We start from the raw sequence: 12,989 nt of genomic DNA on the forward strand, positions 1-12,989 counted from the left end.
CAGGTTCAGACGGAGTTTAGTGCAGCTTGTATCCCACTGACTCAGGCTTTTTTATTTTTTACCTTGTGGCCTACCTTGTTGTTCTACGCCGTGGTTGTATTTGCACGAACAGCATTCGTACAACACTGGAATTAATACATTTAAATCAGGTTTGTTATGTTTTGCCCAGTGGGCAATAGGAAGTGAAGGAAGAAATCTATGTATCTGAAATCCTGCCTCACTCCCTCCCTGATGTGCTGAGAATAATTTCAAGCCTGAGATGACAACTCGCTCTCTCCTCATAGCTGTGTCTTTAGAGTTTAGACCACATTTGGTGGTCAGGGTGTTTATTTTCTGTCCTTTTCCACTGTTGCACAATATTATTATATATTTTTTTATCAAGCTCCAAATAACGTTTCTGTCCTCTGTAGTATTTCTTCTTCTGTGGTCTTTTATCTGACGCCCTACCTCTCCTTGTCCTTCTAATATGTTTTTCCGATTCGCCTCTGATTACTTTGCCCTTGCGACCGAGTGCTGAATGCCTAATTTAACACGGGCCTTTTGTTGGCCGCCCTCTTTGTCGGGAGGCTCTTTCGAAACGTGCGGTGGGGGCTGTGGTGTTGTCGACGGCCGGGGGGGGGGGGGCACTCGGTCCACTCTCATTGTGCCTAAGGTGACAGCGTGTCCTTGGGCAAGGCAGTGGAGCTGTCAGGTCCCGCTGTCACACTTTATCTGCAGGCGGGACGCGGCCAGCCCACGGCACAGCTAGGGGTCCTAAAAAACCCGGGTATAGCACCGCTAATCTCCAAGGATGCCTACTTCAGGTTGTTTAGCAACCGACTGCCTGTCAGCGTTTGTGTTTGGCCGGCATGTGACGGAGCGCTGGATGCGGGGGGGGGGGGTGACGGCAAAACTATCCAAACAACACGATGGGCACTTTTGTTGGCTCACTAAAGAGGAGGAGCTATCAGAAAAGCCCATTGTGTGTCCTTCCAGGCCTCCAAGTCATGGGAAGAACAACTCGTACACCCACGAGCACAATGTAGAGTTCCTTTACAAGTGTCACCAAAAGGTTACTCGTATTTTCTCAATGGTTCAATGTTTCGTTGTTGAATTTAACTAAAAAGCTTCTTTGTTACATTTTTCTTTGAAGTTTGTTTTTTTATTCTTTCAGCTGTTCCTAATTTTACTATTGATTAATTTAACAATGGTTTGTTGGGTCTACAAAATGTCAAAAGAAAAAATGCCGATGGCAATTTTCCTGAGCCCAAGATGGCATCTTCAAATTGCTTGCCAAGTTCAAAGTCCTTAGCACAAAATTGCCGATGACAGCCGAAAAGTTATAATCGCAATAATCATATCGTGTCCTAGCGGCCCAGTAAGAATTATCCTGAGGCCCGGCATTGGTTGGGACCACTGATTGGAAACCACTGTTATGGATGACTAGCAAATGAGCACAAACGGTGAATATTTGGTACTTCTGCGCAAAAAACAATTGATCAATTATCAAAATAGTTGCGGATGCCCATCCTGATGTGACTAATAGAGACTGTTGGTTCAGCCAGTGCCCCCAAAAACAACATATGTGCTGACGAGGCTCTCTGTCAATTCAGGTTGTTAAAGAGCAAATCCTGAGTACGGAGCAGGTCGTGGTGGACGGATGGGTCAACGAAACGTCGGACATAAACGAGGCAGCTTTCATCCGCTTTGTGATTCGTAGATATCCCACAACATTTTTTTGTACGTAATCCACGTAATCATGAACGGGTAAGTATAAAGAAATCAAAGGCCCAGACCAGGCGGGCTGGAGGGGAGGTGGATGGGTCCAACAAACATCAATGTTTCTCCCAGGAGAGCGATGTTCGTGCCCCACATCAAGTCAACGTTGATTCACGTAACTTATATACTTCAGTAACAGCACTTCCATAGTTATTTAGACGACGATCTTTTCCTAAACCTAACTAAATGGTGAGTTTCCTGTGAAGACGAAGGTTTATTTTGAAAATGTTTGCATGTAACGAGCTGAAATTCAACGTGTTTTTTTCATTTTCGAAAAATGAGGAGTAACTTTTCGTAAGATGTCATACGAGCCGTTGTATGAGGATATGTTGACATAGACGTGGCCTTAATTGGTCCCTAACCACATTTCTATTATTGTAAACGTCCCGACGAAGCTCCCCTTACCTTAACTAAATGCTTATTTTATCCCAAACCACGGTAACATATGTAAACCTAACCAAACCTTGTTGTCACACCATTGTCACGTCATGGAAAGCATTTATTTTTTAACAGTGATTAGCAATGATTTTAGCCATATCACAAAAACGCTTTAGACAGAACAAATCATGTATTTTGTGGTTTAATTTATTTAATGACATAACTAATCATTTCAGATCTTTTTATTGTTATTTTAAATCATGACAAAGACGAAGCATAACTCTTCCACTATTCCCTCCCATCAATTCATAACAAACTGATAATACAGTTCTGTGCTTCTACTACTCTTGAGAACAATACAAACACTTATGTAATCTGTAACAAATGGCTGTATTTTAATTGATCTTGGTAAACACAGGATTTCATTTGATTCAGATTTCAGAACGTTTCGCTGATACAGTATGTGGGAAAGCCACAGTCTGCTGGCAGCGACTGACTGAAACCGGCTTCCTCTTTCTTTCATCTCCCCTCTAATCTCCTGTTTGCACAGCTCTCCATCTTGTCAGTGTAGTTTGTTTAGGTCTTACGCCCTTCAGTTCAGCGGTGTTCCTCCGTCTCATCGTACGTCTGAAAAGATCATCAGCGATAGACTCGCAGGCAGAACATTTCCTCAGCTGCAATCCCAGGCTTTGTCTGGAGAATGATTGGAGGGGTGTTTCACCCTGAACAGCAGCAAAGAAAACATCTTTGTGCTACTGAGAGCCTGCCTCACTTTTCCTTTCTTTTCAACACAAAGCAACGCAAGAGGAAGAACGTCCAAAAGCTGAGTGCAAACACTGCAAGGACTTTTTTTCAGTTCTCAATATGCTAATGTTCTGTAAAGGTGAATATGTAGCTGGAGCCAGCAGCCATTCTGCTTAGCATAAAGACTGAAAACTGGGGAAACAGCCCCAATATGTCATCCCATATATGCTTATTGCAGATATATTAGGGATGTGTATGTGCTGGCCAATAAGTAAAAAGGAATTGCTGTACAGAAATGACGCACTGTAACCATCCAGGCTGGTCTCATCCAGCAGTCGTAGCTAAACCTACGGAAAATAATGCGCTGCAATTCGTATTATATTAAAAATGTCCCATTGTGGGATTAATGAAGTCTATCTGTCTATCTAACTGCTTGCTCTAGCTTCATATTAAACAAACGACATGAGAGTGTCAATCTTCTCATCTCACTCTGAAGAACGATATTAAATCTTATTTCCCAAATGGTCTGACTGTCCCTTTTAATATGCTGCTCTGTTGATAGAGTTCAGATCTAGAGCATACAGCCCTGAGTACATTTAGTTTGGCCTGGGTTTTGTAAAAAAAACACTGATGCTGTGAGGTGATATCTGTTCTGGTTTTAATGGCAAAGAAGAAAAACACGTACTGAGTTCTCTTAACAGGCACCAGGAGCAATGAATGCTGAGGTGCTCACTGACCGGGCCTGCAGCTCAGCACAGAGAAAGAGACTGTTGTTTTTCCCTTCTCCACCTCGGCAGTCAATGACTCACGCTGGAAGGTGTTGCCAACAGACAGGGTTTGACAGTTTGATATTTATGCCGTCAATTCCGAAAAAACCAACGTTGGTAATTAGGGGAGGTGATTCCGGACAGATGTGGGCAGAGGTGGACAAAGGGGCCTTTTGTTTGGCTCTCGTGAATGCAGCCACCTCTCTCCCATGACAACATAAAAAAAAAAGCAGGTCCTGAAATCACCGGCAGCCCGATGGGTCCGCTGGGCCCGCGGGCCCCCGATGAGGTCACATGTCTTCCGTTGGCAATGATGTCACTCTCGGGTGGGACGCCGCCGCGTCAAGCGGCATTAAAAGCGAGACGTCCCGTTGACTGCAGCGCAATTAGCGGCGTGTCATCCGTTTAGAAGCTGCGGATTACTCAACACTAGAAGGAGTTATTTAAACGTAGCAACTGAATATTTTTGCCAACGTCAACACAAGCAGGTGGGCGTCGCGGTTACAGAGGCGGGTCTGTGAGCACACAGCTACAGGTGCCATTCTGTCGACAGCAATAACCCGGAGTGCAGACAGGACACTGAGCTACTGTGACTGCTTTACTGCCAGTGAATTATGTTTTGGTGTAGTTTTTTTTATAATACACATTATATAGGGAACGGGTTTTCATGCACTGGTCAATTTTGAGGTTTTGTGCTATTTTCTTTAACATAGTGCAGGGGTCGGAAACCTTTACTATCCAAAGAGCCATTTTGCTCTATTTTCCACCAAATAAAATTGGTCTGGAGCCGCAAAAGCTATTTGATGTCACAGTTTATAAAGTTTTATATATAGTTATATTATATATACAAAAACTATAGTTTGTTGTATTTATGAAATTATAGAACATTTTATGTTTATTTTACGTGTTATAACAATATCAAACTCTGATGAAGAGGAGAGTTTGCTGCAGCAGTTGAGGAATCGCTCTTTTTCGCTCATCTCCAGCGTGATACTTTCCAGCTAATGCTGTGTGTTTGTTCTGGAAGCGTCTTTCAACATTACATTTTTTGTTGTTTGCAAATTTCTCGCCACATATCAAGCATACAGGTAAGCCAGCATCGTTCGCAGTGAAAGCAAATGAATACGTCCACGCAGAATTAAACTCTCTATTTTCCTCTGTGACTTTTCTGTTTTTGGATTTATGCATTGATAGTTTACCGAGGGCGGGGGTCTGCAAATCATGATGAGCCAGCTGTAGGGAAAGGCTCTAGACAGCGACTTAAGATGCAGATGGCGGATCGCGTAGCGTGGCCGTTTTTTAATATATTACTATTTTGCTCGACAGGGTTCGAATCCAGGTTGATGCGATCTTTCCATAAATATATTTTCTTCAATGTATTTCTTCATACGTGGCTGTGATGTAGTGCTCACTTATACAAACGTAATCCCCGCAATATATATGAAATGTGGCTTTTAGATCTCCAGCAGTATGTTTGTGAATGTGCTATAAATCTGACAACAGAGGCAGAAAACAGCTGCTGCTGTTACGCGAACACAACACACGCACGGAAGGAAACCAGTAGGTTTGAAAACCAGTAGGTCGTAACACCGGCACCCACTGCATGTCCAGTGTACGTGAATAGTCACGTGATATTTGTTTTTAGGCGTTTAAGTCGGAGATCATCTCGAAAACGATGCTTAAACGCCGTGTGGACGGAGGACTCAGGGAGCCGCGGGTTGCCGACCCCTGACATAGTGGAAAGAAAACATCGTATTTATGTTTTTATTTTACAACTTTGTCAATTTCAGCTGTAGATTTCTCCTGAATTCACCAAAAGTTAGCATCAGATAATGTCTCATTTGGTATATTGAAACGATTTCAGAAAACGTGCAATACAAAAACATGATCATGAAAAAGAAAATGTTCTCAGACTCGCCAGAAATCTCCACTTCAGCAGCTCTTACATCCACCAAACGTTCCACTTTCATTCCTCTCTATATTCTGAAGGTTTTCACAGAGGGGTTTGTTCGTACATCATTCTACATCATCATTTTACATGGTGAACATTTTTTTAAGGCTGTTGAAAGTGTTTTCTTATTTATGGAGTGATACAAAGAGATATCCAAAATGTCCTGTTTGAAAAACCTTTGACTCTCATATGTCAAGAATTTTGAACCTGGTTTAGATTTATTTTCTGGAAAATTCATGCAACTTCGGATTTTATTTTATTATACCAGGTGTGCTTGTGTGGATGTCTGCTCCCATCTCATGAAGCCAAACAAAGACACCATCTCTGAACCTCACTAACAATATCCACAGCACGACTGGAGCTAAATGCTGACTTCATTTTCTCTGTAATATAACGGGATCAACTTCTTAGTTGCAATTCATTCTATGCTACTAAAATGGCAGCTTATTTTATAGTTCACGTTATTTTTTACTTTAACTTTGCAACCATTCTCAATCAGAGTGCACCATTTTAGTTACTCGCAATTCTGTTTTTAAAATATAATTTTATCAAAGCAAAAAAGAGTTTTCCCAGGAAGAGAGCGGTATCTTCATCCTTGTAAGTAAACATTTCAAAATGAACTCTAATTTTGTCACCTTTTCATTTGGCTTTAGGTTTTCCTTAGAAAGTCCTCACCAAGTGCACATTTTATCAAACTTAAGTAGACAGGTGAAATGATAATAATAATAATAATTATTGTATTAGCTGGATTCAATGGGAAATAAACTTTATGAGATCAAATATAACATTTTAAATATAAAAGTCTCGTCAACTTGGTATGAACATGTGCATAAAGTGAATCCACGGATACATAGCGGTGGATAGACGGCCCACACTAACCACTCTGTAAGCTGTGGTCATCGGTCAGCCTAACAGCCCGACCCGGGCCTCGTCTGTGTGAGAACTGTCTGACCACCGACTGAAGCTCTGCTTTCCCTCCCGACAGATCACACACCACAAACTGCTGCTTGCCCCCAGGGACACATCAGGTCATTCATACGTCCAACATTAATCACACTTGGTCTATGATGAGATGCAATATGGAAATGGAAAAGACAAATAACACTCTCAAGGCTTTCAATTAAATACTGATATGATTTTATTCCATCTGCTCGTCCCTTCAACCATTAAAAACATGTTATTAGTGAACATCTGCACATTGAGCTGCTGTGCTAGCTGAAGACCAATATTGAAATTTGAAGATTACCATTGAAAGTTTTCAAGGATACTTATTTTTTTTTAAATAGCGAAACAACGAACCCACTGATACTTATTCAACACTGGAGATCAGTATTCATAAAATCCGCCCAAACTGCAAATCCCCCATAAACAAAGAGAACTTTGCTCTAATTATTTAAGCAAAGCACTTTGTTTAGTGTTTTACAGCAGCTGGTACGTTGTCAAAATCATCAACTTCATTGCTGACAAGAACCAACAGAATGAGCCACAGACCGGGCTTATCCTCCTGCAGCGTCACAAACATCCACATCATTTATTGACTTTTCCCCCACGCCGGCCCACCTGGGCAGCGAGTGAGAGGGAAGTATAGGTAGCCGCCATAAACACTCAGCGTTTATCGCCCGGGGGGCGAACACGGCCAGGAGCCATTTGTGTTGTTTAATGAGAGATGACCTCAAGCCATTTAGAGGCAGTAAAGGACACCCTGTGGCAGCTTAAGTGCATCAGAGCCAGAGGTTGAAGTGTACGGTCAGCCGACGCCGCTGTGGGCGAAGTGAATTCCAGGTGTGACCGGTTTGTCCTTCCCTTTATCGCTTAATTATGCGCTGTGGTTTGGCGGGCTCGAGCTTATAAACAAAATGAGGAAAACCCTTGAATGAGTTGACTGAAATGTGGGCCAAGTGTGCCTTTGGAGCATGAAGGTTGGCCTTAATATCTTTTTTTATCACCAATTCATTGTTGTTTACGGTCTCTGCTGGGGTTTGTTATTGGCATTAAATAGATCTAAGAATGTGATAGCTTGCTTCTAGAGCTGCAACGCTATCATCATTATAGATTGGTCTGCCAATAAATGCCATTCACAGTCTCCCAGAGATCAAAGTGATGTCCTCAGATGTCTTGTTCTGTCCGATGAAGAGTATCAAATAAAATAAAGATGTATTCAGTTTTTAATAATACAAAACAGAAAAAGAGAACATGGAGTAGGAACAAGCCCATTTTTTGGCATTTTTGCTTGACAAATCACACAAACGATAAACTGATTTATATCCAGTTTAATCGTTTGTAATGTATCTGTCGAACACATGCACCATTTAACATCTTTAAAGCTGCTATTTAACAATAGCAATGTATCAAGTTCCTAACTGTATGTAGGAAGTGTTACTCGTAGTGACGAACCCACAGACAATCTGAATGTTCTCCTCAGCTCTGCGGGACATTTCAGCGTTTTTCAGCTCATCAGTTTTTGTTCTCCAACTTTACTGCTTTGCTTCTCGTCCACCGCAAGTTTTCCAGCAGCAGCAATCAGCAAAAGAAGAAAAAAAAGCTCTGAAAACATAACGAACTATAGGCCACCGACCCAGCACCAGTTTAGCGACTAGCGGGTGCACCTAGTGGAGCATTTAGCAGAAGATTTTATATTTTGTTAGATTTTACATTCTGGTTGTATGGATGTGTTTATTATCGTACCATTGCTCTCCTGAGTATCCTCCAGCACACAGCGTGGTAGTCACGGGACACATGCACGGCCAAGCCCGACGGTAGAAGGGGGCCCTTCGCCCCGAGGTAGAGTTTTGTTGTGCTACACCCGGAGATCCAGGCCTTGTTGTTGAGCAATATGCACAGCTTTGTGCGACGGGGGTCCGCCCCCCTCATGCTCTGCTCGTGTTTTATCTCCCCCCTCACAAAGGAAGAGGCCCCCGCAAACAGCCACCTTCACACCTCTCTTGGCGGCTCTACTGAATGAGCTCAAGCACCCTGCCATTCATACATGGAAATATACTGCGAAAAAAAAAACTCATCTGGGTTAATGCAGCGTTTTCTCCTCACTGTGAAGAGAAAGAGAAAAAAAAATAAAAAAAAAGAAATCTTACGTCTTACTGAGATCTTCATATGAAAGAGGAAAAAGCACGAGCTCCTGTTCATTTATTGCCATTTAAATGTTTATAGTTTTTTTCCCGAAAGAGGCAATTGAGGAGCGAAACCTTCGACAATAGGCCCCCGAAAAGAAAGAAAACCTGTAGTTTGGAACCTTTATGAAAGTGCCAAATATGAATCACTGCGCTGCAGATGCCAGACAGGCCTTTCCTGTGTTGCTAAGAGAGCCCATGAACCAGAGCAGGCCAGTGGGGGGGTTAAGTGTTTCGGATGGCTGTACAGCGCTGCACGGTAGATATGACTTGATGCTCCTATTTTCTGCCCCACAGCATGGGTGGTCCTGCGCTTGATTTTATACTGCCACCTATTAGCACCACAAGCCAGTGATTTATGCAGCTGTCAACTTCAACTTAATCAGCTCCGTCAACCCATCGGTGAATTGTTGGTATGCTGGCAAAGCCTTTCTCGCTCTGCAATGCTTACTTTTGGGGGTAAAGTAAACCAACCCCTGAGAGCAGAAAAAAAAAGAAAAAAAAAAGACGCCGTTGAAGAGAAAAATAAAACTTGGATAAATAACAACCGTGCATACCACGAGGCCTCCTCTGTGGACAACTTCCAGCCTAAACATCTGGCTGGCTGCATGTAAGGAAAAGATGTGTGTTCGAGTTAAAGCAAGGTGAGAAAGGAGGAATTCAGAGAGAGCCGAGCCAGCTAACAGTTGGGACCAGTCAGAGGCTGCACAGAATTATTACGGGCAAGTGTTTCTGGGAAACGTGACGTATAGAGGAATGAAAAAATAGCTGTATTTATGGCGGCAACATGTATGTAAGTGTCTTGCTTAATGCTAGGATATTGTGCGCGAGGACAAGACGCGTTAAACGGGGAAAATGTTAGGTCGTAGGGCATAAAGTGATGGAAACTGTGGGTAACAGCTCTTATTCGCCGGTTAATGAAGAAAAAAAAGGTGTTATTCCCCGTGGGCAGAGCAGAGCAACAGGCTTCGGCTTGGTCTGAGGCTGCTAGATTCATGTCGGACTGGTGCTGCGGGGCCAGTTTCAACAAACAAAGTCATGAAAGGGAGCTGCACTGCATATGGGTGATTTACAGTATGTAGTTCTTTACCATAAGGAGCATATTAGCGGCAAAAAAAAAAGAAGCACATGGGCTGCTACCGTGATGCCGAGGGCGCCGCATACAAGATTAAAATGTTGATTTGTGGTGAAGACATTGGGGTTTCAGGTTTCAGTGTCAGGGGCTAATTGATTTTACTGCAGTTTGCAACCCAAGAATATCAAACTTTATTAAACATCTGTTAGAATCATACTCGTCACGGTGAGTTTGTGGGAAACGTCCCGTTGGATGGGGCCTGGAAGGAAAACGATGCAGGGGTCTTGATAAGTGATTCCAAACTTATAGCCGAGGATTTACTCCTGCAGTCGTCAGAGGGGTGAGTGGAAAGATTTTGGAGTAGCTGAACAAAATTATGATTTTATTAAAAAATATCCACAAGGCACTTTCCAGTGTGTCGGTTACAACATCAAGGTTTAATGGAATCTAGTAAGCGAGCAGAGGAGTCCAGAGCGTTAGCTAAAAATGTTTGCATACATTGTTCAAATAGTTAGCTAAAAGTAATACTTTAACGGTTAAATAGCGATAATGGCTAAACAGTTATTAACGTTAGCTAAAAGTAATTAATGAAACATTGAAATGATAAGTGAAAATGTATGGATGTACAGGAGAAATAGTTTGCTAAAATTAATTGATAAATAGGTGGAATAATTAGCTGAATATAATGGTTAACCGTTGAAATAATTAGCTGTAAGTAATGAATTAACCTTAGAAAAAGAGTAGTACAAATGTACAAAAGAAAAAAGTAGCTTGTCCATCTCCGGCGCGGTGGGCAATTAGCAAGCGAGCTAGCTTGCTAATTGCACACCGTGCGTTAATGCTACAATGGTTACAGAAAATGAGCGGAACAAAGTTGTCACTCATCTGGCAATAGCAATGTGCTTCCCTACGCTGTGACAAGAGTGTATGGATGAAGTAAGTTGTTAAAGTTGACTCGTTTACGTTGGCTCTCTACGCTACACAACGTTACTTCTACTGCACTGCACTATGCTACTCCACTGCTCGTTTTAGTCGTTACTGCATTACCTCTCCTGTGAGTACGTGACTTACCTTAAGTCGGTTTAGTTCGTGTGGAAGTTAGCTAGCGACAGCCGTCGAAATAGCAACGGTTCACATAAAAAAAAACGGTACGACAGACATTTCTGTCTGATGATTTGAGTTGGCGTAGTTATGAATTCAGACCAGACTTCTGCTACACAAACTGAGTAAAAGTAGTCAACTACTGCCACATATCTGTTCCCTGTAGTTCTGGTTCTGATCATCACTCTTAACTATGCTACTGTACTGCTGCTCGGTTCGCAGATGCTCCAGACCGACGTCACAGATTCTCACAGTGAGTTGTTGGTGTTGTGCGTCTACGTGCAGGGTGCGACTGGCGGTGAAGGCCTCTCCTTGGTGTTAAGTGGTTTACTTAATTAATGCCGGGTCAGAAGCAGAGGTCATACTTTGGAGATGAGAAAAAACAAAACTGTTCAGGTCACATGCAAGCTCTCCAGATGCCAGCAGTGTGATCAAACAGTTCCCGATTAGAACCATGTAATTTGGTGACATTATGATATTAAAGATGGCAGCTTGGGTTTCCCAAGCAAAACTAACTTCACAAGCGGCTGACCATAATTTGGGGGTGTGTTGCATTTATGCAGAGCTGTAATGGTGCAGGAGGAGGTTGTGTACGTGTGTGTGTGTGTGTGTGTGTGTGTGTGTGTGGGAGAGGAGTTGCTGCAGAGACAGAGAGAAGAAAAAAAATTCTGTACGAGAAAATTGTTTGGCTAGCATTGAAATATGCATCTCTGCAATCCAGAAGCAACACAACTGGAGGATGAAAGGGCGGAGAGGATAGGCAGGAACACGAGTGTGTCACAGAGGAGGCTTTTTAGCTTTTGGCTGTCAGGGCCGGGGAAAAAAACTTTTGACATACATCATACAGACCAAATACACAACGGCAAGGACTACCGTCAGTCGTCGTGGTGACAGAGGGAAAGAAACACAAAAAACAAGGACAACAAAGTTTTATTGCTGAGAAAGAAAAAAGCCAGATGGGCTGCGAAATGTCAGCGTACGCGGCGCGCTTTAAAGAGAAAGTTTGACATTTTGGGAAGTACACTTCATTGGCTTTCTTGAGAATTAGATGAGAAGTTTGACACCACTCTCATAACTGTTTTTATAACATAAAGTAAAAAAACGGAAGCCGGTTAGCTTAGCATAAAAACTGCTAAGCTAAGCTAACAGGCTGTTGGTTGCAGCAACCCAATGCAAAGTTTATTAGATCAGTAATATATGAGAGCTACGGTAGAAACACAATCTATTCATCTATAACACACACACAATAAACTTTGAACTTTGATAAAAGGTGACGTAGGAAACCAGGGACCAGATGTATAAACGATGACTATGCACAAAAAAACCAAAGCTGCAGGAGGAATGATAAGGTGGAAATCAAACATAAGGTACGCTGTTATTTAGGTTGCTCGCCATTTCAATGATCCATTACTTTAAAGCCTTGTGTGTAATATTGTAATCAGTCGCATTTATAAACTTCATTTTAAAATATTCATGAGTGATGCTTTTGATCATTCCTATTATTGTGCCATTATGTCTCTGTTAGTGATATTTTGTCATAAAAAGACATAATATAGATATATTAAAAAAAATTAAAATGTCATAGTGTAGTAAAAAAAATCATATTATAGTATAATATGAAGAATTTCCAAACAAAAGACGTCATAGTGTATTACTATGACGTCTGAACCAGGTACTCCTGGTTTATTGGGATTGGGTTCAATTCCCTGCGGTGCCCTTGCTTATTGTTGTGGAGACATAAAATCATATTATTTTCCTGACATTTCTTTTATTTCCTTTTTTAAATAAGAAATCATATATATACACACTAAATAATAATAAAAAGCTACAGTATAGTGTGTCAAACTAGTGACTGGTGCCGAATCAATAACTAAAAAATCGCACTAATTTAAATTTACAGTTATTAAATTGGTAAAAAATACTTGCGTTGGAGCCATAATGTTTTTCTGTTTGTTTTATTTGCTCTAAAAGAACAAGATTGAACACACGGTGGCGCATTGATCCAGAGGCTACAGGTGAGCGCCTGGTGATGAGAGTCAGGCGTGTGGGACGGAAAGCTAACATGTCCACAGTCATGTTGTGTGACGTGT

This window comes from Pholis gunnellus (assembly GCF_910591455.1).
Source record: "Pholis gunnellus genome assembly, chromosome: 6".
NCBI classification, from domain to species: domain Eukaryota; kingdom Metazoa; phylum Chordata; class Actinopteri; order Perciformes; family Pholidae; genus Pholis; species Pholis gunnellus.